Source organism: Salvelinus fontinalis, chromosome 1 (genome assembly GCF_029448725.1).
Source record: "Salvelinus fontinalis isolate EN_2023a chromosome 1, ASM2944872v1, whole genome shotgun sequence".
Classification (NCBI taxonomy): domain Eukaryota; kingdom Metazoa; phylum Chordata; class Actinopteri; order Salmoniformes; family Salmonidae; genus Salvelinus; species Salvelinus fontinalis.
The window spans coordinates 60,371,821-60,398,121 of NC_074665.1; the positions used below are offsets into that span (position 1 = coordinate 60,371,821).

The 26,301-nt window shown below is 45.0% G+C and overlaps 1 protein-coding gene across 7 annotated transcripts in view; it reads right to left on the reverse strand.

Annotated features, from left to right (window-relative positions):
- The window catches only part of LOC129858989 (zinc finger MIZ domain-containing protein 1-like), a 209,539-nt gene that overhangs the window by 73,279 nt on the left and 109,959 nt on the right, over positions 1-26,301 (reverse strand). For 6 of the 7 annotated variants that reach the window (XM_055928291.1, XM_055928274.1, XM_055928282.1 and 3 more), the window contains one exon: positions 25,461-25,534. The exons of the other annotated variant lie outside the window; for it this stretch is intronic. The gene's annotated coding sequence lies outside the window, so the exon portion shown is untranslated. The remainder of the gene's footprint in view (positions 1-25,460; positions 25,535-26,301) is intronic. 7 annotated transcript variants of the gene reach the window in all.

The window sequence follows — 26,301 nt, forward strand, 5'->3', positions numbered from 1 at the left end:
GAAGGAGAGGAGGAGAGGAGAGAGGGAGCGACTTGGATGGAGTTTGGGTTGGAAAGCTGGCGTTCCCTTCAGGAAGTGTTGTTCCTCACCGCTCTCCATAAACAGTGGAAAAGCGACCCGGAGAAAATGTCCCAGACTCACTATTTCCACTGTAAACACACACACACACACACACACACACACACACACACACACACACACACACACACACACACACACACACACACACACACACACACACACACACACACACACACACACACACACACACACAACCCTCTCTCTCTCTTTCCTGTCCTCTCTCCTTCCTCTCCCTCCAGTCCTCTCCTCCCTACACAGTCTCTCCCTCTCTCCCCAGCCCTGCATAAGCACAGAGTTCTGTCTCTAATTTAGCTTTTCCACCCAAAGCACTTTAAACTCATACGTGGATGGATTATGTGTGTGTGTGTGTGTGTGTGAGAGAGAATATGTATGTGTCGGTTGGTTCTTCTATCCTTGTGGGGACCGAAAATCCCCAAAAGTCCCCACAAGGATAGTGAAACAAGGAAAATTCTCCCTCAAGGGGACATTTCACACATCCCCAAAGGCTATTATAAGCTTAGAGGTTTAGCGTTATAGTTACAATTAGGGTTATAGTTACAATTAGGTTTATAGTTACAATTAGGGTTAGTGTAAAGGGTTAGTGGTTAGGAGTTAGAGTCAAGAGTTAAGAGTCAAGAGTTAAGAGTCAAGAGTTAAGAGTTAAGGTTAAGAGTTTAGGGTTAAGAGTTTAGGGTTAAGAGTTTAGGGTTAGGAGTTAGGAGTTAGGGTTAGGAGTTAGGGTTAAGAGTTTAGGGTTAGGAGTTAGGAGTTAGGGTTAGGAGTTAGGGTTAGGAGTTAGGGTTAGGAGTTAGGGTTAGGAGTTAGGGTTAGGAGTTAGGGTTAGGAGTTAGGGTTAGGAGTTAGGGTTAGGAGTTAGGGTTAGGAGTTAGGGTTAGGAGTTAGGGTTAGGAGTTAGGGTTAGGAGTTAGGGTTAGGAGTTAGGGTTAGGAGTTAGGGTTAGGAGTTAGGGTTAGGAGTTAGGGTTAGGAGTTAGGGTTAGGAGTTAGGGTTAGGAGTTAGGGTTAGGAGTTAGGGTTAGGAGTTAGGGTTAGGAGTTAGGGTTAGGAGTTAGGTTTAGGGTTAGGAGTTAGGGTTAGGTTTAGGGGTTAGGTTTAGGGGTTAGGGTTAGGGGTCCCCACGAGGATATAAGAACATAACGTGTGTGTGTGTGGCAGATGCACAGTATTATTACACACAGACAGACGGATAGAAAGAACAGACACACGGTAAAACACATGCACATACAAACACAAACCATGCATAGGCCTACGTAGGAGTATGTGTACACAAAAGCAGCAGACGCACACACACGTGCAAACTTGCAAAAACACACGAACACGGCATGAACTATATACAGCAACACATGTACAATTTGAAGACGGCTTCGATGATTAGCTGCTCCATACGAGACTCTTCCCACACACATCCATTTCATTTGATGTACAGCATGTCATAGAGGAAACAGCTTTCTTTCCTCTCAACACACAGCCTGATGGCACACTGTGTGTGTGGTCTGAGAGTGTGTGTCTGTCTGTCTGTCTGTCTGTCTGTGTGCGTGTGTGCGTGTGCGCGTGTGTTTGTCTGTGTGTGTGGTCTGAGTGAGTGTGTTCTCACACACTAATACATTATCCCACTACTACCAGCCGAGAGTCATACATTAGCACGTGTTAGCAAGGCAACACACTGTATCTGTAGACCCCTAGATCCCCCCACACACACACACACACACACACACACACACACAAATCCCAGCAGATTTAAAAGCGTCACTCCATTAAATCCAGAGAAAAGCTGTTTACTAATCATCCTGTGTGAAGACAACAGGCAAGGTGAGAGGGTAGGAGGAGGGGAGAGAGAGAGAGCATAAGAGTGAGTGACAGAGAAAGAGAGAGAGAGAGAGAGAGAGAGAGAGAGAGAGAGAGAGAGAGAGAGAGAGAGAAAGTAAGGGGGGGGGGCAAGAGGAGATTAGGAGGCATGAGAAGGGTGAAAGAGAGGGACACAAGAAAGGACAGAGAAAAAGCAAGCATTAAAAACATTGCCGCAAACACATTTACCTCAGAGCAGTAGTGAGGGCAGTTAGTGAGAAAAACACACCAACAGAAGTCAATACGGTAAGGACTGGGGTCAGCATGCTTCAGTTCGGCTGGCTGCTAGCCGGCTAACCGAACGAGTGTGCTCGCATACTCCCTTAAAAGACCTTTGTGTGAAAAATGAGAAAAAAGCGGCAATAGTACTGTTTGTCCATTTTGAGATGCCGTAGCCAGTATACGCTTCCTCAAAATAGTCAGAATTCATCTAAAATATCTAAAGAAATCGCTCATTTATTTTTACCTTTTTGCCAAAGATCTAACTAAGATGTTTGGTGCAGTATTTCTCAATGAAAAATGTGCATGAAAACGAGTCGTCTCTCATTGAGTGACAACAAAGAAGTTATTGAAGAATCCCTACTGTTGACCAATCATCGACGAAGGGGGCGTAGACTTCGACTCCAAATTTCGGCTTGCCTCAGAAAAATGTGTGTGCCACGAACAACCGAAACAAAAAAAAACTTTACCGAACTCCAAAACGAACAAAAACGTCACAAAATGTCATAATATATGCACCAACTCTTGTGAACTGTTTCAGCTGGGAAGCATGCAGACGCCTCAACACACACCAACAGAAGTTAATACAGGGAGGACCGTTAGTGAGAAAAGGCCACCAAAATAAGTAAAGTTATGTTCTTGTTGACCTCAAAGCAGCAGCGAGAGGAACTCTGGCATTACAGCATTACAGGGCTTTGATACAGTGGTGTCAGGCAGCACAGGCAAGGCAGGTTACGTGAATTAAGAAATGTGAGGCCCGTCCTGCCACTATTAGAATTCATTCCAAATGGCACCCAGTTGTCTATATGGTGCGCTACATTTGACCGGGGTCCATAGGGCTCTGCTCAAAAGTAACCACTACGTAGGGAACAGGGGGCCATTTGGGACACAGCCTTAGAGACCGTGTGATGCTGGCTCTCCTTGTCAGAGGGCACAACGCTTGGCTTCTTGGCTTCGCCACCTCGTAACACTCTTATGAACACCTCACCGCGTGTGAGTGGATAAACCGCAGCACAAAAGGCTCTGGACCAGACCGTCTCCCTACCAGCCCAGTCGCAGCCCACTGTATTTATTTCATTTTATTAGCTAAACGGCAGACCAAGCCTATTCCCCAAACGCTCGGCCCAGTCCCCTTCTACCAACCCCATTCTTTAACGCAAGTCCCGGTCTCTAGTCCACTGCCCAATCGCAAATCAACCCGTAGCCCCTACCCCCTTTGAATTATTACTGACTGACTGACTGTCCCAGATTTGGCCTGTTATGGCTCTCTAAAGTATTCTGTATTCTGTCACAGTATTCTGCTCTCCCTCTGCTCTCATTGCTCTCTCTGCTCTCATTGCTCTCTCTCTCTGCTCTCATTGCTCTCTCTGCTCTCATTGCTCTCTCTCTCTGCTCTCATTGCTCTCTCTCTCTCTGCTCTCTCTCTCTCTCTGCTTTCATTGCTCTCTCTCTCTGCTCTGCTCTCTCTCTGCTCTCATTGCTCTCTCTCTGCTCTCTCATTGCTCTCTCTCTATCTACTCCCCCTCATCTTTTCTCTTTCTCCTCTCAGTCGGAGGAAAGCTGTCCAACTGCCCTGCTGCGGTGGTGGCGGGAGGACAAGATTATCCCTGCTGTGGCTGGACACGCACACACACACACACACACAATCCTTAGACACGGCGGCTGAGGGAAAGCATCTGGATCACACAAATGAATTAGATTTTCTGACAGTAGACAGAGTGTACAGCCACCCGCTAATCTGCCCTGCTATAATCCCAATCACTACCCTGCGATAGGAAGAGAAAGAGGGGGGGTGAGAGAAAGAGAAAGAGAGAAAGAGAGAGAGAAGTGGAGGGGGGAAGAGAGAGAAAGAGAGAGGGGGGAGAGAGAGAAAGATAAAGAGAGAGAGGGGAGAGAGAAAGAGAGAAAGAGAGAGAGAAGTGGAGGGGGGAAGAGAGAGAAAGAGAGAGGGGGGAGACAGAGAAAGATAAAGAGAGAGAGGGGAGAGAGAAAGAGAGAAAGAGAGAGAACGAGAGAGAGACTTGCATAACAGAAAAAAAGGCTTGATCTTATCCCTTGTTATCCCTGGAACTGGCCTTAACTGGAGTGACCAAAAATAAACAATCACTCAGGGGATACGCAGTTTTTCACAGAAATATGACACTTCCTTCATTATCTGTATTGACCTTTAAGAAACCAGTTATGAAGCAAAACTTGGGATGCTAAATGATGGTAACTTTCCCAAATTTCCCAGGTGTTCCAGAAATCTGTTTGTTTCTTTTTTCTTTTATACTTTTTTACCCCTTTTTCTCCCCAATTTCATGATATCCAATGGGTAGTTACAGTGTTGTTCCATCGCTGCAATTCCTCTACGGACTCGGGAGAGGTGAATGTCGAGAGCAATGCGTCCTCCGAAACACAACCCTGCCACTGCTTCTTGACACACTACTCGCTTAACCCGGAAGCCAGCCGCACCAGTGTGTCTGAGGAAACATCGTCCAGCTGGCAACCGAAGTCAGCTTGCAGGCGCCCGGACCGCCACAGGGAGTCGCTAAAGCGTGATGGGACAAGGAAATCCCGGCCGGCCAAACCCTCCCCTAACCCGGACGACGTTGGGCCAATTGTGCGCCGCCTCATGGGTCTCCGGGTCACGGCCAGTTGTGACACAGTCCGTGATCGAACCCGGATCTGTAGTGACGCCTTAGACCGCTGCGCCACTCGGGATGCCCGAGATGGGTGTGTTTATGTTCAGCTGCTGCTCTGCTTTTTGTGTGTTTTGCATTTATTGCAGAGAACGAGAGCAGGTTGGAAGAGAAAAAAGACGGAATTGATTTTGTTTGCTGGGCAGGCGTTTCTCCATTACCGAGCCTGGTCGATGCACACAGAGCTAAGAGGACTGGGAGCTCTGTGTGTGTGTGTGTGTGTGTGTGTGTGTGTGTGTGTGTGTGTGTGTGTGTGTGTGTGTGTGTGTGTGTGTGTGTGTGTGTGTGTGTGTGTGTGTGTGTGTGTGTGTGTGTGTGTGTGTGTGTGTGTGTGTGTGTGTGTGTGTGTGTGTGTGCGCGCACACACCACCCATTCTCTCCTCACAAGAACAATCTTGTGACTTACACAAGCACATATAAATACACACACATAAAGCACACACCAGTACATCCCTTACATCAAGGAGAGTATAATTTAGCCTGGGCTGTGCAGAACTGGGTCAATACAGCCTGGTTTCTCTACTTTCTCTACTGTTAGTGTATGTGTGTGTCAAATCAAATCACATTTAATTTGTCACATGCTTGGTAAACAACAGGTGTAGACTAACAGTGAAATGTTTACTTACGGGCCCTTCCCAACAATGCAGAGGGAAAAAAGAGAAATAAAAGAATAAATAATAACACGAGGAATGAATCCACAATGAGTAACTATAACCTGGCTATATACACGGGGTAACAGTACCGTGTTAATGTGCAGGGGTATGAGGTAATTGAGGTAGGTAGGGATAAAGTGGCTAGGCAACAGGATAGATAATAAACAGTAACAGCATATGTGATGAGTCAAAAGAGATTAGTGCAAAAAAAGGTCAATGCAGATCTTCCGGGTAGTTATTGGTTAACTATTTAACTAACTATTTAGAAGTCTTATACTGTAGCTTGGGGGTAGAAGCTGTTCAGGGTCCTGTTGGTTCCAGACTTGGTGCATCGGTACCGCTTGCCGTGTATTAGCAGAGAGAACAGTCTATACCTTCGGTGGCTGGAGTCTTTGATCATTTTCAGGGCCTTCCTCTGACACCGCCTGGTATAGAGGTCCTCGGTGGCCCCCGTAATGTAGTGGTACTCACCACCCTCTGTTGAGCCTTGCGGTCGGATGCCAAGCTGTTGCCATACAAAGAGGTGATGCTGCCAGTCAAGATGCTCTCAATGGTGCAGCTGTATAACTTTTTGAGGATCTGAGGGACCATGCCACATTTTTTCAGCCTCCTGAGGGGGAAGAGGCATTGTCGTACCTCTCTTCAAGACTGTGTTGATGTGTGTGGACCATGATAGTTGTTTAGTGATCTATACACCGAGGAACTTGAAGCTCTCGACCTGTTCCACAACTGCCCCGTCGATGTAGATGAGGGTGTGCTTGGCCCTCCAGTTCCTGTAGTCCACGATCAGCTCCTTTGTCTTGCTGACGTTGATGTTGTCCTGGTACCACACTGCCACACAGATGCCCAGTCTATAGGTTGTCTCATTGTCGTCTGTGATCAGGCCTACCCCAGTCGTGTCGCCTGCAAACTTAATGATGGTGTTGGAGTTGTGCGCGGCCACACGGTCGTGGGTGAACAGGGAGTACAGGAGGGGACTGAGCACGCACCCTTGAGGGACACCCGTGTTTAGGGTCAGCACGGCAGATGTGTTGTTGCCTACCCTCACCACCTGGGGGCGTCCCGTCAGGAAGTCCGGGATCCAGGTGCAGTGGGAGGTGTTTAACTCCAGGGTCCTTTGCTTAGTGATGTGCTTGGAGGGTACAATGATGTTGAACGCTAAGCTGTAGTCAATGAAGAGCATTCTCACATAGATGTTCCTCATTTCCATGTGGGACAGGGCAGTGTGGAGTGCAATAGAGATTGCGTCATCTGTGGATCTGTTGGGGCACCAATGCGAATTGAGTGGGTCCAGGGTGTCTGGGATGATGGTGTTGATGTGAGCACTTCATGGCTACAGATGTGAGTGCTACCGGGCGTGTGTGGGTGGGTGCTTGTGTGTGTCCTCCACTATACCTCCCAGTATAACCTCTGACCTCTCACCCCTATAGATAGATGCCCAGTCTACAGCCTGTTAGTCCAGGTTGAAACCTAACACTCTGTGTTTCCACTCCAGCCTCAACCCTGAAGACACTCTCACACACTCTCACTCTCACACACACACACACACAGACACACACACACACACACACACAGAGAGAGAAAAGTAAAACACATTTTTAAAGATTCTACAGCTGTAGACAAGGTGTGGTGAATGTTCCTAGAAGTGCCCAGTGTCTTGGTGCTATAGTGACTGTGATGATTCCATACAGCTGTGGGGGGTAGGTTACTGTGACACAAAGACACAGTCAGACTTTGGTCCACACACATCTACAACACACCATTAGAAAATGACCAGATTCCTGGAGAGAAGAGGGGGATGAGGAGAGAAGAGTGGGATGAGGAGAGAAGAGGTAGAAGAGGAGAAAAGGGGGAAGAGGCGAAGAGGAGGAGGAGGAGAGAAGAGGAATAAGAGTGGATAAGAGGGGGAAGAGGAGAGAAGAGGGTAAAGAGTAGAAGAGTGGATGAGAGGAAACAATGAGCCCACACCAAAGCTGTCCTCTCAGTGTCATTAAAGAAACATGGTTCTCTCCATCACATAGTATATACAATCTCCCATGGGCCTCTGTATCACAGGCAACCAGGCACCCACGTTCACTTCGCCTACACAGACCAGCATGATCACTAGAAAAAGACTTCGATTTCGGACGTTGATATATGCCTTCCTTGGCATATAAAAATAATAATAAAATAAAAACTATTGCCCAGCACTGGGCGCAAACTACTGATGCTCGGAGCCAAAGCACACTGCTCAGATCACAGCGCCACAGTAGCTCACAATGCTGTAGCAAGCTGTGAGAATACTTGATGAAACTTAATGGTAATTATTTTGTTTTAAAGCTACAATATGTAACTTTTAGGGGGACCGGGCCAAATTCTAATAGACATGTTTATTATAGATATGTCATTCTCATTGAAAGCAACTCTAAGAAGTGGTAGATCTGTTCTATGTGCGCTATTTCTATCATTCCCGTTCTTAAGTTTTGTTTTTGCGTCTTTTAGTTTACGTTTTTTACACCAGCTTCAAATAGCTAAAAATACAATATTTTTGGTTATGGAAAATATATTTCACAGTGGTTTAGATGGTACAATGATTATCTACACTATACTTCCTTCTTTTGTCACATAAACTGAAATTAAGGGAACTAATAGAATATTAGCAACCAGGAAATGGAGTAGTGATTTCTGCATAGTGCATCTTTAACACTAGAACAGCTACAGTTGAAGTCGGAAGTTTACATACACCTTAGCTAAATACATTTAAACTCAGTTCTTCACAATTCCTGACATTTAATCCTAGCAAACATTCCCTGTCTTAGGTCAGTTAGGATCACCACTTTATTTTAAAAATGTCAGAATGATAGTAGAGAGAATGATTTATTTCAGCTTTTATTTATTTCATCACATTTCCAGTGGGTCAGACGTTTACATACAGGCCTCCTGAGTGGCGCAGTGATCTAAGGCACTGCAGTTCAAGCTGTGCCACCAAAGATTCTGGGTTCGGGCCCAGGCTCTGTTGCAGCCGGCCGCGACCAGGGGGCCCATGGGGCGGCGCACAATTGGCCCAGCGTCGTCCGGGTTAGGAGAGGGTTTAGCCAGCAGGGATATCCTTGTCTCATCGTGCACTAGTGACTCCTGTGGCGGGCTGGGCACAGTGCACGATGACACGGTTGCCAGGTGTACGGTGTTTCCTCCGACACATTGGTGCTTCTGGGTTGGGCATTGTGTCAAGAAGCAGTGCGGCTTGGTTGAGTTGTGTTTCGGAGGACGCATGGCTCTTGACCTTCGCCTCTCCTGAGTCCATACAGGAGTTGCAGCGATGAGACAAGAATGTAACTACCAATTGGAAACCATGAAATTGGAGAGAAAAAAAGGGGTGAAAATACAAAAAAATAATAAAAGAAGTTTACATACACTCAATTAGTATTTGGTAGCATTGCCTTTAAATTGTTTAACTTGGGTCAAACGTTTCAGATACCCTTCCACAAGCTTCCCATAATAAGTTGGGTGAATTTTGGCCCATTCCTCCTGACAGAGCTTGTGTAACTGAGTCAGGTTTGTAGGCGTCCTTGCTCGCACACACTTTTTCAGTTCTGTGATGGCCACTCCAATACCTTGACTTTGTTGTTCTTAAGCCATTTTGCCACAACTTTGGAAGTATTCTTGGCGTCATTGTCCATTTGGAAGACCCATTGGCGATCAAGCTTTAACTTCCTGACTGATGTTTTGAGATGTTGCTCAATATATCCACATAATTTTCCTGCCTCATGATGCCATCTATTTTGTGAAGTGCACCAGTCTTTCCTGCAGCAAAGCCCCCCCATAACATGATGCTGCCACCCCTGTGCTTCACGGTTGGGATGGTGTTCTTCGGCTTGCAAGCCTCCCCCTTTTTCCTCCAAACACAATGATGGTCATTATGGCCAAACACTTCTAGTTTTGTTTCATCAGACCAGAGGACATTTCTCCAAAAAGTACAATCTTTGTCCCCATGTGCAGTTGCGAACCGTAGTCTGGCTTTTTTATGGGGGTTTTGGAACAGTGACTTCTTCCTTGCTGAGCGGCCTTTCAGGTTACGGCGATATAGGACTCGTTTTACTGTGTATATAGATATTTTTGTACCTGTTTCCTTCAACATCTTCACAAGGTCATTTGCTGTTGTTCTGGGATTGATTTGCACTTCTCACACCAAAGTGCGTTCATCTCTAGGAGACAGAACGCGTCTCCTTCCTGAGCGGTATGACGGCTGCGTGATCCCACGTGGTTTATACTTGCATACTATTGTTTGTACAGATGAACATAGTGCCTTCAGGCATTTGGAAATTGCTCCCAAGGATGAACCAGACTTGTTTAGACCTCCAATTGACTCAAAATATGTAAATTAGCATATCAGAAGCTTCTAAATTCATGACATCATTGTATGGTATTTTCCAAGCTGTTTAAAGGCACAGTCAACTTAGTGAATGTAAACTTCTGACCCACTGGAATTGTGATACAGTGAATTATAAGTGAAATAATCTGTCTGTAATCAATTGTTGGAAACATTACTTGTGTCATGCACAAAGTAGATGTCCTAACCGACTTGCCAAAACCATAGTTTGTTAAGTAACAAGAAATGTGTGGAGTGGTTGAAAAAACGAGTTTTAATGACTCCAACCTAAGTGTATGTAAACTTCCGACTTCAACTGTTTAGGCTAACAGCCACTGATGTTGCATTTAAAAATGTATATATATTTTTTAATATCCCCCCAAAAAATCTATTTCCTGCTCCTTGTCCTTTTCCTAAATGTTTGTATCTTACACTGCTCATTTGTCAGACTTTCTTAATCACAAACAGAAAAGTATTTGGAGCCTTTTTACCTGTTTTACCACACCTAATCCTAACATGCTGACCACACCGCTTGTGTCGCGTGAGCGAGCATTGCAAAATAAATGTAAACATACATGTTATTCAATTATTGTGCCAACGAGCGTCTGCGTTGCCAAGCACTAAAATAGAAGTCAGTTCTATTTGTGACGCTGAACGCGGTGCAAGTCCTGCCTCTCCCATCTCCTCATTGGTTTATATAAGCAGATACCCACGTGCCATCTCCTCATTGGTTACACCCACGTGGGTGATTGAAAGATGAACTGAGTTAGGTCGGTCGTCGTGGTAACTATGACAGTTAGATGCCAAATGCCATTTAAAGTCCAAAGAAGAAAAGCCTGGAAGGAGGAGAGATGACTAGAAATGATTCAGTTGACCATTTGATGTGTGGATTAATTGTCAGAGTAGAGGACCTTGTGCATTTCAGGTAAAATAACAACTCAATGTTTATATCCCAGGACAAATTAGCTAGCAACAGCAAGCTAGCTAAATAGGACAAATTAGCTAGCAACTGAATGAATAATGGATGAATGGGCGATACTTGTGCACATTACTTCATAATTGAATTTAAATTAGGCCTAACTGAATGATAAGGAAGGTGAAGAGGTTGATTTAATTTAAAACAACAATAGTGTAATGATGAGTTTGTGTTATGCCTATTTATCAGCAGCAAATAATTTGACCGGATGCCCTGGGTGTTGATACCATTCTCTTTCACGTTTTACTTTGTAAAAAGAAGCTGTTACATGACTGTTTAATTTACTGTAACTCTCTTACAAATCAAATGTATTGTAAGGGAAACGAAAACATGATATGTGTTGCAGTAGGCTTTTAGAATAATGCAAAACATATCTTTGACTCTATCGAACTTGATGAGGGGGAAACAAATGATGCAAGTCAGCCTGCCAAGCCAGCCCATGAAAACTACACGTAAACTATACCCAAACTATACCAAAACTAATTTCACACATAAGAGTTAGCCTATAGACAAGATTACATTTTCAATAATCTGATGAGTGACAATATTAGGCCTATCAGTTGTTAAATTAGCCTGAAGCTAATTGGCTAGGGCTCCTGTGCTACCACTGAAGCCCACTCCTGGGCTACAAGACCCGGACCCATTTACTGCCGGTACGGAGCACGGAACCCCGCCTATCCTCTACGACTGGAATACCGACATAATCTGCCCGGGGACTCCAACAGGCCCCTCAGGCGTGACGCCCGCTGAAGGCCCATTCTGCTAACCTACTAGGCCTGTTAGCTACCTAGAGCTACCTGAAACCCTACTAATTCCACGACTGGTCTATCGACGTCACCGCACGAAGAGGCAAAAACAGACTTCCCCCCCATCGCGACGTCCCCCAAAGGCTAACTTGCCTGCCCCGGTCTGCTAACTGCTAGCTTATCTTGCAGCTAGCGCAGCCAGGAAGCTAGCACCAGTTAGCAAACACAATTCTACAATTCACAACCTCTCTTTCGCCATCGCTATCCGGCTTGGATTCTCTGTCGACACGACCACGTCTGGTTTGCAGACGTGCCCTCAACCGGCCTCCGTCTGAGCAGACCCCCTCCGTCTGAGCAGACCACCCCCCCGGGCTACTAACTTTAAACGCGTGCTAGCTTAGTGGAGGCCTCACTACTCCATCTACGGCTGCCCCCTGGACACTATGATCACTTGGCTACATAGCTGATGCCTGCTTGACTGTCCATTAATTCACGGTACTCCATTCTGTTTATTTGTGTTTTATCTGTCGGCTCTGTGCCTTAACTCAGGATCTGTGTGTAGTTAATCCGACCCTCTCTGCCCAGTCGTCGCCATTTTTACCTTCTGTTGCTGTGTTAGCTGACTAGCTGCTGTTATCTCACCTGCTGTTTTAGCTAGCTCTCCCAATCATGACCTGCAATCACTTTATGCCTTATTGTATGTCTCTCTCAAATATCAATATGCCTTGCATACTGTTGTTCAGGCTAGTTATCATTGTTTTGGTTTGCAATGGACCCCGTAGTTCCACTCTCCGTACCTCTGATACCTCCTTTGTCCCACCTCCCACACATGCGGTGACCTCACCCATTGAGACCAGCATGTCCAGAGATACAACCTCTCTTATCATCACCCAGTGCCTGGGCTTGCCTCCGCTGTACCCGTGCCCCACCATACCCTGGTCTGCACATTATGCCCAGAATCTTTCCCCCTTCTGATGACCAGGTGGCGAATCGCATCTCTGCATGTCTGGCAGACATATCAGTGTGGATGACGGATCACCACCTCAAGCTGAACCTCGGCAAGACGGAGCTGCTCTTCCTCCCGGGGAAGGACTGCCCGTTCCATGATCTCGCCATCACGGTTGACAACTCCATTGTGTCCTCCTCCCAGAGCGCTAAGAACCTTGGCCTGATCCTGGACAACACCCTGTCGTTCTCAACTAACATTAAGGCGGTGGCCCGTTCCTGTAGGTTCATGCTCTACAACATCCGCAGAGTACGACCCTGCCTCACACAGGAAGCGGCGCAGGTCCTAATCCAGGCACTTGTCATCTCCCGTCTGGATTACTGCAACTCGCTGTTGGCTGGGCTCCCTGCCTGTGCCATCAAACCCCTACAACTCATCCAGAACGCCGCAGCCCGTCTGGTGTTCAACCTTCCCAAGTTCTCTCACGTCACCCCGCTCCTCCGCTCTCTCCACTGGCTTCCAGTTGAAGCTCGCATCCGCTACAAGACCATGGTGCTTGCCTACGGAGCTGTGAGGGGAACGGCACCTCAGTACCTTCAGGCTCTGATCAGGCCCTACACCCAAACAAGGGCACTGCGTTCATCCACCTCTGGCCTGCTCGCCTCCCTACCATAGAGGAAGTACAGTTCCCGCTCAGCCCAGTCAAAACTGTTCGCTGCTCTGGCACCCCAATGGTGGAACAAACCCCCTCACGACGCCAGGACAGCGGAGTCAATCACCACCTTCCGGAGACACCTGAAACCCCACCTCTTCAAGGAATACCTAGGATAAAGCAATCCTTCTGCCCCCCCCCCCCCCCCCTTAAAAGATTTAGATGCACTATTGTAAAGTGGCTGTTCCACTGGATGTCATAAGGTGAATGCACCAATTTGTAAGTCGCTCTGGATAAGAGCGTCTGCTAAATGACTTAAATGTAATGTAAATGTAAAATCTATTCTACCACGCCCATAAATCTGCTCCTTTTATTCCTTGTCCCCAACGCTCTAGGCGACCAGTTTTGATAGCCTTTAGCCGCACCCTCATCCTACTACTCCTCTGTTCCTCGGGTGATGTGGAGGTAAACCCAGGCCCTGCATGTCCCCAGTCACCCTCATTTGTTGACTTCTGTGATCGAAAAAGCCTTGGCCTCATGCATGTCAACATCAGAAGCCTCCTCCCTAAGTTTGCCTTACTCACCGCTTTAGCAGACTCTGCCAACCCTGATGTCCTTGCCATGTCTGAATCCTGGCTTAGGAAGGCCACCAAAAACTCTGAGATTTCCATACCCAACTATAACACTTTCCGTCAAGATAGAACTGCCAAAGGGGGAGGAGTTGCAATCTACTGCAGAGATAGCCTGCAAAGTTCTGTCATACTTTCCAAGTCTATGCCCAAACAGTTCGAACTTCTAATTTTAAAAATTAATCTCTCCAGAAATAAGTCTCTCACTGTTGCCGCCTGCTACCGTCCCCCTCAGCTCCCAGCTGTGCCCTGGACACCATCTGTGAATTGATCGCTCCCCATCTAGCTTCAGAGTTTGTTCTGTTAGGTGACCTAAACTGGGATATGCTTAACACCCCGGCAGTCCTAAAATCTAAGTTTGATGCCCTCAATCTCACACAAATCATCAAGGAACCCACCAGGTACAACCCTAAATCCGTAAACATGGGCACCCTAATAGACATTATCCTGACCAACTTGCCCTCCAAATACACCTCTGCTGTCTTCAATCAAGATCTCAGCGATCACTGCCTCATTGCCTGTATCCGCCACGGGTCCACGGTCAAACGACCACCCCTCATCACTGTCAAACGCTCCCTGAAACACTTCTGCGAGCAGGCCTTTCTAATCGACCTGGCCCGGGTACCCTGGAAGGATATTGACCTCATCCCGTCAGTTGAGGATGCCTGGTCATTCTTTAAAAGTTACTTCCTCACCATATTAGACAAGCATGCTCCGTTCAAAAAATGCAGAACCAAGAACAGATATAGCCCTTGGTTCACTCCAGACCTGACTGCCCTCGACCAGCACAAAAACATCCTGTGGCGAACTGCAATAGCATCGAAGAGCCCCCGTGATATGCAACTGTTCAGGGAAGTCAGGAACCAAGTCAGGAACCAGTCAGTCAGGAAAGCAAAGGCCACCTTTTTCAAGCAGAAATTTGCATCCTGTAGCTCTAACTCCAAAAAGTTCTGGGATACTGTAAAGTCCATGGAAAACAAGAGCAACTCCTCCCAGCTGCCCACTGCACTGAGGCTAGATAACACGGTCACCACTGATAAGTCCGTGATAATCGAAAACTTCAACAAACATTTCTCAATGGCTGGCCATGCCTTCCACCTGGCGACTCCAACCTTGGCCAACAGCCCCGCCCCCCCCGCTGCTACTCGCCCAAGCCTCCCCAGCTTCTCCTTTACCCATATCCAGATAGCAGATGTTCTGAAAGAGCTGGAAAACCTGGACCCATACAAATCAGCTGGGCTTGACAATCTGGACCCCCTATTTCTGAAACTGTCCGCCGCCATTGTCGCACCCCCTATTACCAGCCTGTTCAACCTCTCCTTCGTATCATCTGAGATCCCCAAGGATTGGAAAGCTGCCGCTGTCATCCCCCTCTTCAAAGCGGGAGACACCCTGGACCCAAACTGTTACAGACCTATATCCATCCTGCCCTGCCTAGCTAAGGTCTTCGAAAGCCAAGTCAACAAACAGATCACTGACCATCTCGAATCCCACCGTACCTTCTCCGCTATGCAATCCGGTTTCCGAGCCGGTCACGGGTGCACCTCAGCCACGCTCAAGGTACTAAACGATATCATAACCGCCATCGATAAAAGACATTACTGTGCAGCCGTCTTCATCGACCTGGCCAAGGCTTTCGACTCTGTCAATCACCATATTCTTATCGGCAGACTCAATAGCCTCGGTTTTTCTAATGACTGCCTTGCCTGGTTCACCAACTACTTTGCAGACAGAGTTCAGTGTGTCAAATCGGAGGGCATGTTGTCCGGTCCTCTGGCAGTCTCTATGGGGGTACCACAGGGTTCAATTCTCGGGCCGACTCTTTTCTCTGTATACATCAATGATGTTGCTCTTGCTGCGGGCGATTCCCTGATCCACCTCTACGCAGACGACACCATTCTGTATACTTCTGGCCCTTCCCTGGACACTGTGCTATCTAACCTCCAAACGAGCTTCAATGCCATACAACACTCCTTCCGTGGCCTCCAACTGCTCTTAAACGCTAGTAAAACCAAATGCATGCTTTTCAACCGTTCGCTGCCTGCACCCGCACGCCCGACTAGCATCACCACCCTGGACGGTTCCGACCTAGAATATGTGGACATCTATAAGTACCTAGGTGTCTGGCTAGACTGCAAACTCTCCTTCCAGACTCATATCAAACATCTCCAATCCAAAATCAAATCTAGAGTCGGCTTTCTATTCCGCAACAAAGCCTCCTTCACTCACGCCGCCAAACTTACCCTAGTAAAACTGACTATCCTACCGATCCTCGACTTCGGCGATGTCATCTACAAAATAGCTTCCAATACTCTACTCAGCAAACTGGATGCAGTTTATCACAGTGCCATCCGTTTTGTTACTAAAGCACCTTATACGACCCACCACTGCGACCTGTATGCCCTAGTCGGCTGGCCCTCGCTACATGTTCGTCGTCAGACCCACTGGCTCCAGGTCATCTACAAGGCTATGCTAGGTAAAGTGCCGCCTTATCTCAGTTCACTGGTCACGATGGCTACACCCACCCGTAGCACGCGCTCCAGCAGGTGTATCTCACTGATCATCCCTAAAGCCAAAACCTTATTTGGACGCCTTTCCTTCCAGTTCTCTGCTGCCTGCGACTGGAACGAATTGCAAAAATCTCTGAAGTTGGAGACTTTTATCTCCCTCAACAACTTTAAAAATCTGCTATCCGAGCAGCTAACCGATCGCTGCAGCTGTACATAGTCCATCTGTAAACTACCCACCCAATTTACCTACCTCACCCCCATACTGCTTTTATTTATTTACTTTTCTGCTCTTTTGCACACCAGTATCTCTTCTTGCACATCATCTGATGATTTATCACTCCAGTGTTAATCTGCTAAATTGTAATTATTCGATTTATTGCCTACCTCATGCCTTTTGCACACATTGTATATAGATTCTCTTTTTTCTACCATGTTATTGACTTGTTTATTGTTTACTCCATGTGTAACTCTGTGTTGTTGTCTGTTCACACTGCTATGCTTTATCTTGGCCAGGTCGCAGTTGCAAATGAGAACTTGTTCTCAACTAGCCTACCTGGTTAAATAAAGGTGAAATAAAAAAATTAAAAAAATAAATTGTACATGAAGAGATGGGCGCATCTTGTAATTAACAAATGCATGGACAGGAGCATCGCTTTCAGTCACATGCAGGTAAAACATTGTGATTTCTATATAGTATTAGAACATATTCTGCAGTTTCTATGACACTTACCTTTGTCAAATAACTCTCATAATTCAAGAGGTACAGCTCAATTTCCAAATGTCTCTTTTTCCAAGAATATTCGCGCTGTCCATGCATTCAGCACATGACCGCTCGCGTGGCAGCATTGATCTGGCAACTAAGCAAAAACTAGTAACATAATAAACTTCAAATTAAAATAAGCTATTTATTTATACAAGTCATTCTTTACAATTGTTCATGCACTGGTGCTTTTGTTTGGGAATACAGCAAATCATTTCACCTGGCTGGTTGTGTTATTATTGTTTTATTGTAAGCGAAACGAAAAGCCTATGTTTCTTCTCGGACTTAGTAGAAGTAGAACTTAACATATCCTTGACTCTATCTATTTTTTTTATTCATGCAATTAATCCTTTCTAATAGTTTCTGCAATATTTATCAAGTGTTGCTTATGTTTGCGCACCTTGTGAGGTGACATAGTCCATCGGTATATAGCCCACCCAATTTACCTACCTCACCCCCATACTGCTTTTATTTATTTACTTTTCTGCTCTTTTGCACACCAGTATCTCTACTTGCACATGATCATCTGATGATTTATCACTCCTGTGTTAATCTGCTAAATTCTAATTATTTGATTTATTGCCTACCTCCTCATGCCTTTTGCACACATTGTATATAGATTCTCTTTTTTCTACCATGTTATTGACTTGTTTATTGTTTACTCCATGTGTAACTCTGTGTTGTTGTCTGTTCACACTGCTATGCTTTATCTTGGCCAGGTCGCAGTTGCAAATGAGAACTTGTTCTCAACTAGCCTACCTAGTTAAATAAAGGTGAAATTATTAATTTTTTTAGCTCTGATGCTAAAGGAGACGCCCGGCCACGTTTTCTAGCGGGTATTGTAGGCTGAAAGGCCAGGCTGTTCTAGTGTTAAGCTTTCCTTAAACCATAGCCCTAACCTTAACCACTCGGAATTAATGCCTATACTGTTAACCTTTGAGTTGTTTCTGTTTTAACCCTGTAGCCATGCTAAATTAACCCTGTAACCACGCAGAATGAATTAGTAAAAATAGACTTTCAGCCATAATACGTCAAATTTCGGATGAGAAACTATGAGATCTTGTTGACACAGACACACACAGAGTCCTTCTACACAGCCATTTATGCAGTCAACATTCTCATCTCCTTTAAACACACACACACACACACACACACACACACAGTGCCACCAATTAGGCTCTTCAAACCACCACCTCCAGCTCTGACTCAAGCGGGGGGTCAGAGGTGGACAGTAGGTTCCATCTGATCATGCTAGTTTCAAAGCCATGTTTAACTGAAATATTTGTGAATACTCCTACGTCCATATACTCTTATGTTGTTCAGCCCTCTCATGATTTTAATCAACAGATGACTGTGAGGTGTCAATTGTCTGGTGAAGAGGAGGATAATTACTGTATAGTGTGTTCAGGTAGTTGTATAACCCGTTGGGTGTTTCCATGAGAGAGTTCATGTGGAATAAATAGTGGAATGCCAGCTTTCTGAGCTCAGATACTGTCCGAGACTAAATACTCCACTTAGGACCCTTTCCATAGTTTCCGTCAACAAATGCAGGTTTATGCCCGTGCATATGAATGTGTGCGTGTATGTGTGTATGTGTGCGTGTATGTGTGCATGCTGTCTGTGTGCGTGCATGCGCGTGGGTGTGTTTGTATTGTAAGACAGCCATAACGCTGCCCACTCCGCTCCATGTTCAGTCTGTGAAACAAAAGGCAGTCCGAATCAGAGATTACATCATCAGCAACAGCTGCAAGCGTGTGTGTGTGTGTGTGTGTGTGTGTGTGTGTGTGTGTGTGTGTGTGTGTGTGTGTGTGTGTGTGTGTGTGTGTGGTGTGTGTGTGTGTGGTGTGTGTATGTCTGCCTGTATGTGTACTCCCCCCACACACAACCTCACCCCCGTAGCCAAAGCAGATTTGGAGATGAAAGATGATCTGTGGTGAGTGGGTGTGCAGCTCTCTCTTCTCTCACAGATATAGAGAGGTATACAGTACAGGGACGGGCCGTTATAATCCCGGTTAAAGCGGCTTTATCCCTGTTATGTGTGGCGTTAGTCCTAGTCAGAGCCAGACAGGACTTCCTCTACTCTATACTGCTCTGGTCATGTGGCACAGCGAGGCATGGAGGGTTCAACACAGCGGAGGAGGATGTACTGTGGAGAAGATAGTAGGCTGGACACATGACATTGCCAGGAGGATGTACTGTGGACAATCAACATAGTAGGCTGACATTTTTAACAACACTTTTTTCTGATAAAAACTAGTTCATTGCATCCGCCATGGAGCCCAGTTTCATAATATCACCATATTGCCCAGCTGCTTGCCGTCGTTTTTGAAGTAATCACGAAAAAAAACAGGCCTAATTTTAGGGCATTTTTCACCCTGCCAGCTCCTATTCGTTCTATAGAGCACCGTGGCACCAACTCGCCTTCCGAACGTTCTATTCCCAGCTTATTGTTCAACGTCACAATGCCTGCTTCGCTCTTGTTGGCAATGAGACCTGCTCACGTTGTTTACTGTTAAAATGTAAACAACAACAAAAAATGAGTCATGGAACTCTGAGGTCGTCCCATTGTTTCCTGTAGGGGAAATATAGGCATGTCTGTCTATTTTGCAAAATATCTCGCAATGTGTATATTTAGATTTTTTTCAAGTCAGACGCCATTTTAATCATGAGAATATCCTCTTTCTAATTATTTAAGTCTGGACAGCGAGCTCGGTTGTCATCAAATGCTAGCCCCAAAATACTTTTTTTCCCTTGGAACGCTGAGCTCCCCCCATTGTTTTCCTATGGAGAGGTATGCCGGCCTATTTCGCCATATTTCTCACAATGTGTATGTTTAGCTCGTGCTAGTGTTCCAGCTTAGCCAACGTTCTTTTGCTGTTTTTCAGCCTTGGGTGAATTTTAACTCGTTCTATTGTCCAGCCTAACGATAGGTCATGAAGTGCTTGTGTTTTATACACAATTCTAAAGATTGAAATACCTCTCTCTCTCTCGCTCTCTCTCTCTCTCTGGGAAGCAGAACTAGCCCACATGTTAGCTTGTAAGAGCTGCTCTTTCTTCCTCCACTCAATCTGGCCACTTCAGCCTTTTTCCCTCCTTTGCCTCATTCCCTCCTTTGCATCATTCCCCCCTTCCATCCCCCCCTGACAAATTACTTCTGCTAACCTCTTTTCTGCAGCAGACCAGGCAGAAAGGAGACAGAGAGAGAGAGACATGCACGCTTGTGCGTGCACCGTTTTGGGAAGAATGTCTCCAGACATTGTACAGGCCCTCAGATTATTAGCAGGCTACTTCACTAAGGCTTTGTTCTGTGCCTCTCTGCCCCGTGGCGCTGACATACAGCCTTTCACTGCTGCAGAACACACACACGCACGCACGCACGCACGCACGCACGCACGCACGCACGCACGCACGCACGCACGCACACACACACACACACACACACACACACACACACACACACACACACACACCTACATGTTGTATCCATATAGCACTAGGTACATCTATCTACCTTGTGATTATGTCTGACACTGACATTTAAAAAATATCATTTTTCCCATTGACATTTCAGATAGATCTACCCTCTATTGCTCTGCAAACACTCTACCTCTCCACAGGAAAATACAACAACTGGTAGCTTGTAAAAGCAGTTATCAGATTAGGTTAGATCTGATTACAGAGCTTGTTAGCTATGTGTGTGTCCCCAATGGCACCGTATTCCCTATAGAGGGCACTACTTTTGACCAGAGCCCTATAGTGAATAGGGTGCTATTTGGGACTCACACCTAGCTATCAAAGTACACTGTCTGATATCAGAAGCTAACAGGTTAGCTGCTATCCTGATGCGGGTACTGTAGCCTACATGCAGAAGAGCTTTTGTATCCATGCGTGAAATAGGATATTGTTACATCTGTAATGCTGTAACACTCTCCTTTAACAAATACTGTTATCACAAATAAATACTACTTATGGGCATAGCCTTGTCCTGGGACTGTGTACAGGCTGTATACGCTAAATTAGAACATGTGTGTGTGATTCACTGGGCTCATTATAACAGGGATGGGCTAAATAATGATCTCGTAATGCACACAAACCCCAATTCACATAGCATTTAGAAAACGTCTGAACAAGTTCAAAATGGCTACACTTTCAATTGGAAAAATGACAAAAGAAAATGGTGGACAAACAGACGGACAGTAAAAACTAAATTGAAATAATATATTTTTTATTGCAGATTTTGTGTCTGGCCAATGTAAAAATATCTGAAATAATCCTCTTAACTGTATGTTTGATAATCTGATTTAGTCTGCGTGGTTACGAATGCTGCTGGGACCATATCCCATGGCTCTACCATGCTGCTTTTTCACCTTCAATAAACAAATGTAACCCAATTGACTGAATCTTCAGATCCAGCACCAGTGTGTGTGTGTGTGTATGTGCGAGCGGGTGTGCAAGTGTGTGTGTGACCCCCATTATGACACAATGTTCCAGAGTGACACGCAATACCTGCCCTTGCTACAAATCAATTGCTCGGTCAAAGCTACCTACTTACTACTTACAGTACACAACCATCTACAATATAGTACACTACAGCTTCTGCTCCCAGCTCTAAGGACCCTCTCTCATTTGAATTAATATTGAGTGTGATTTGAATATGCATAACAATTGTGTTCATATCAATATTGTCTATTTATCCAAGTTGTTAGGTTATGATGAACCAAGAGCCAAATGGAATACAACATAAAATATGTATACCACAACATCAGCAATACTACTTCTGCACATATGTGAGGAGACTACCTGGGGCTTACAGTACACAATATAAACGGAACCAAACTGAAGCAAACAGGCTGAAACGGGGAGGGGCCTACTTGAATTTGTTCAATAAGACATTGCAAAAAATATTTTGCGACGTTTTTCACTAATGAATACGACCCTGGTTTGACTGAATGAAGCCTATTCATCATTCATGTGATGTGACCTGGATAAAAGGTGGTCTGGTTGTCTGAAAGCACCTCCATCCAGGCAGACTTTTCAGGGGGGAGAGAGAGGCCCCGAGGCCCATCTGTGGCGCTACTGACCCAGGCACAGCTATTTCCAGCTCCCCCTCTCTGGCTCTCAGCCTCCGGAGGGGAAACCACACCACTGTACCGGCCCAGTCACACAGAAGAAGGCTGAAGAATGACCCCATTATTCACATATGCATTTACGGAGCAGACAAACAGACACGTGTGCTCGTATTATCGACACACATACACATGCGGGAGTACACACACACACACACACTAGTCTGTGTGAGGCCATGTTGGATAACCGGACAACACTGCTTTTTAATCTCTATCAATCTTTTTAGTTTGACACAGAAATGACCTACTAATCTGTGAAAAGCAGTGAGCGCATTACGACTCTCAATCAAGACTTCAGCTCTGTGTACTACCCAGTACCCCACAGTATAACACAGTACAACACAGTATCACACAGTACCACACAGTATCACTGACTATCACTCAACTTATCAGAATACCAAATGACTGGAGAGAGGTAGAAATAGAACACATGGCATTGTCATAATCAGATGGTTTTATTCATTTAGATGAAACGATGTTATTCATTCAGATTCGTTCTGATACAGTGACTAGCTTCCCTCTGTGAGATGGCGCAATAGCCAATAGCTGCTAACAGAAACAGGCTGTTTCTTCAGAGCAGTGAGTCAACAGTGCAGTTCTGAAATACATCCAATCTGCATATATACGCACATGCACACACACACTCGCAGTGTGTTTATGTTCCAAGTTGGTTCAGTTATGTTTCGGTTCTTAAAAAATAATCATGGTTTTTGATTTCGGTTACGATAATTTTTTGAAACATTAAATATATTATGAAATAATTACATTAAAAAGATTTTACGGCTTTTTAATGGGAATTCCAAAGCCCAAAATACTGAACATTCAATTGTCAAAATATTGAAAACATTCCATTGTCTCTGTTCGGTCCAAATTGGGTAGACATCAACAGAAAAATAGGAGATTACTATAAATAATAATATATTACTTCGTTTTTCATTCCTTCATTCCCATCTCTGCTCAGACACTAGCGGCCAGCCAGACAACTATCTAACATTATCTCTGTGCTCCCCTTACTGTACTGTCTTTGAGTCATCCTATTTAGCTAGGCTAACAGCTATCTGGCTAGCTAGTAGCTGCTTAAGTATACTGCAGAGCTGTCTAACAAAATAATTGTAATAGTTCTTCAAAGTAAATAAGGCATACTTTCAAGACTGCTTATTACCAACTACCACAACTATCAACCGGATAGCGCTACTTTACGAACTGTCTCTATCCCTCTCGTCATTGTGTTCTGTACAATTCTCTCTCATGCGGTTTGGATGTAGGCTGTCCGTCTTTGTCCGAGTCTAAAAGAACAGGCGCAATGGATTGTGGCCATTGTAGTTAGTTACCATGTTTCTGCGCTGAACTAGGTTGAATATTTGCCTAATGAAAACTACAACTCCCTTCAGCCCACGTCCCTATAGTGCTTGACTAAATTTCTCTTGTGAATAATTAGATTTCTCTCTAGAGAAACAGCGCATTGTGATCACACAAAAAAACGAACTAAATGTAATTAAAGTAATTGAACAGACATCGGTCAATTAGTTGTTTAATATCCGCAGGAAAAAAATACATTTTGGTTAATCGCTCAGCACTAGAGCTCGGCAACCATCCTGGCTAATGTGACTGCACACATACAGACACAGACACACACACGATAATAAAATGTGGTAATGGGGGAAATGCGTAATATGATATGCATGACTTGAGGTTTCTCTCAGCCTCTCCTTTCTTTTCTTCTCACAAATCACAGGTTGCATCTATTATTCACTTCAGGCTCCATCTGTCTTTCCCTCTGTCTCTCTCCCTCTTTCCTTCGTTTCCTTCTCCTCCCATCTCATCTCTCTCCCTCGCTCTCCCTTCATATTTCCCTCTTCTCCCAATCTGGCTCCTCCCCTTTATTAGTATACTGCAGAATGTGAAAATACCACCAAAGATATTCACCTTCCAGCCTTTGATGTTTTATCACATGTACACAAACACTGATGATGTTCTACACACGTTCTACACAAAGATGTTGCATCCTGTAACACTGTAACTAACACAGCAAGAATACTCACCCGAAAGAATGGTCAGTACCAGGATGGTAAGAAAAGAGCAACACAGCTCCATATTGTGACTGAATCGCACTCATTAAAAGATCCAATACGTGTATACTGCTCTATACCCTCATGTAATGAAAGGATCATTTGTGTGTATTCTGTATTCAGCCATGTTTCCATTGTTTGCTAGGTACACGCTAGCTCTCTACTGCTGCAATTACTTGGTGGGAGAAACTAGGCAGCTGGGGTTTCTGTTGTTGACCACGTCCCAAATGGCACCCTATTCCTTATATGGGCCACTACTTTTGACCAGAGCCCAGTGCACTATATAGGAAATCGGGTGCGATTTTGAACACAACCATAGCCTTCTCCTGGAGATTGATATTGGTATTGATAGAGACAGATCAATAGTCAGAGGTGGTAAATGAGAATTGGCTCAACATTGGCAATTACAAGGCTGTTCACGTTTCAGAGCTCCAGGGTACAGAGCTAGGATCAGCTTCCCTCCCCAGTCCAAACCTTAATCATTAGTGGGGAAAATCAAAACTGACCCAGGATAATGCTTCACCCTACACCCGTTGCAGAACTCACGGGAGAGTAATCTGGGTTAGCTTCTAATAGGACCGGGCCCCTATTTAGAGTAAGAGTGCTGATCTAGGATCAGTTGTACCTGTTAGATTACAATTAATGAAATGATATGGACTGGGGGAACCTGATCTTAGACCAGCATTCCTACTCTTAAACGCTTTATGAATACTGGCCCTGTTACTCTCATGTAAACAACCAAAATGTGACCCTCTTTAAATCAACCATAACAAAGGACCAATGATGCTTCTTCTATGATGATGATTTCTTTGGTTTCTATGATGGTTTCACAGTAGATGTACATTTGGCTAAAGGGTGCGGCTGGTCTAACTACAGATGCCTTGTCGAGTGTGGAGGGAAGGACAGTGTCAAGCAATAGTTTGTCAAAGCCCCTCTCTTCTAGCCAAAACAATACCAATCAAAATGGTAATTTGCCTGTCCTCTCTGGTTGCTCAAACAGCATCCCCAATTTCCAAAGTCTGTGACAAGCATAAAAACCCAACAGGACTGCTTCTGTTTTCTTTAAAGTCCCTCCATCTGGGCACAAGTAGAGCACTAAATAGGGAAAAGAGTGCAATTTGGGATGCAGCTGTGTCTGTCTGTGAGAGCAGATGCTGTGCATGATGAGCAGAGAGGGCTCGTAAATCACCATGTCTTACCAGTGGAGAGGGAGGTTCCTGTGTTTCCTATTAACCAAAGCCTTCGCTACTTCCTCATCAATCATAGAACACGCCTGGAATGAAGAACAGAAAACAGAGAACATATTAGGACCACTCAGTACAAAACATGTCGAAAATATTAGGTTTGGTACAGGAGTAGGGTTGAACAATTCCAATAACGTTCCCAAAATTCCCACGTTTTTTTAGTAATCCTGGGTTGGAAAATTCCCTGAATCAGATGGGTATAAGCAGGAAATCCGTGAACCTGGAGCCAGGATATCTGGAAAACCTCGGGATTTGGGGAAAGTTACCATCATTTTGCAACACTTTACAAGGCAGGCGGAACAAACCTGGGTACCAGTCTGGGTCTGTTTCTGCTAACCATCATTCATTGTAGATGGATGTTATGATGATGCATACATTGTCGTTGGTAACTATTATCAGACAGGTTAGTAGTAAAATATGATCTTCCATAATCTTCCAAAAGACGAACAATAACAACTGTAAATTATCACTTTTTATTGCCATCGAAATAGTTTGTTTTTTTGCGATAACATCTCTGTTAAATGAAAAGTATTAGTATCTTGTTGTGGCGTGCTGGAGGAGCATTTGACAAGTGTAGTGGAAAATTGCAAGATTATGTTATAATGCTTGTATTGCATTATAATGGTTGTTTGATTCAACAGAATAGAGTATTCTGTTAACTATTGTGTGTGTGTGTGTGTTCTACTGAGGATGGGCCTCTATGAGATAGCACTGACAGAGGAGATTTACGATGTCTTTGGGTGATAAAACCTAAAGAGCATTCCAGATAACATGAGGTAATGTTTGTGCGCTATGA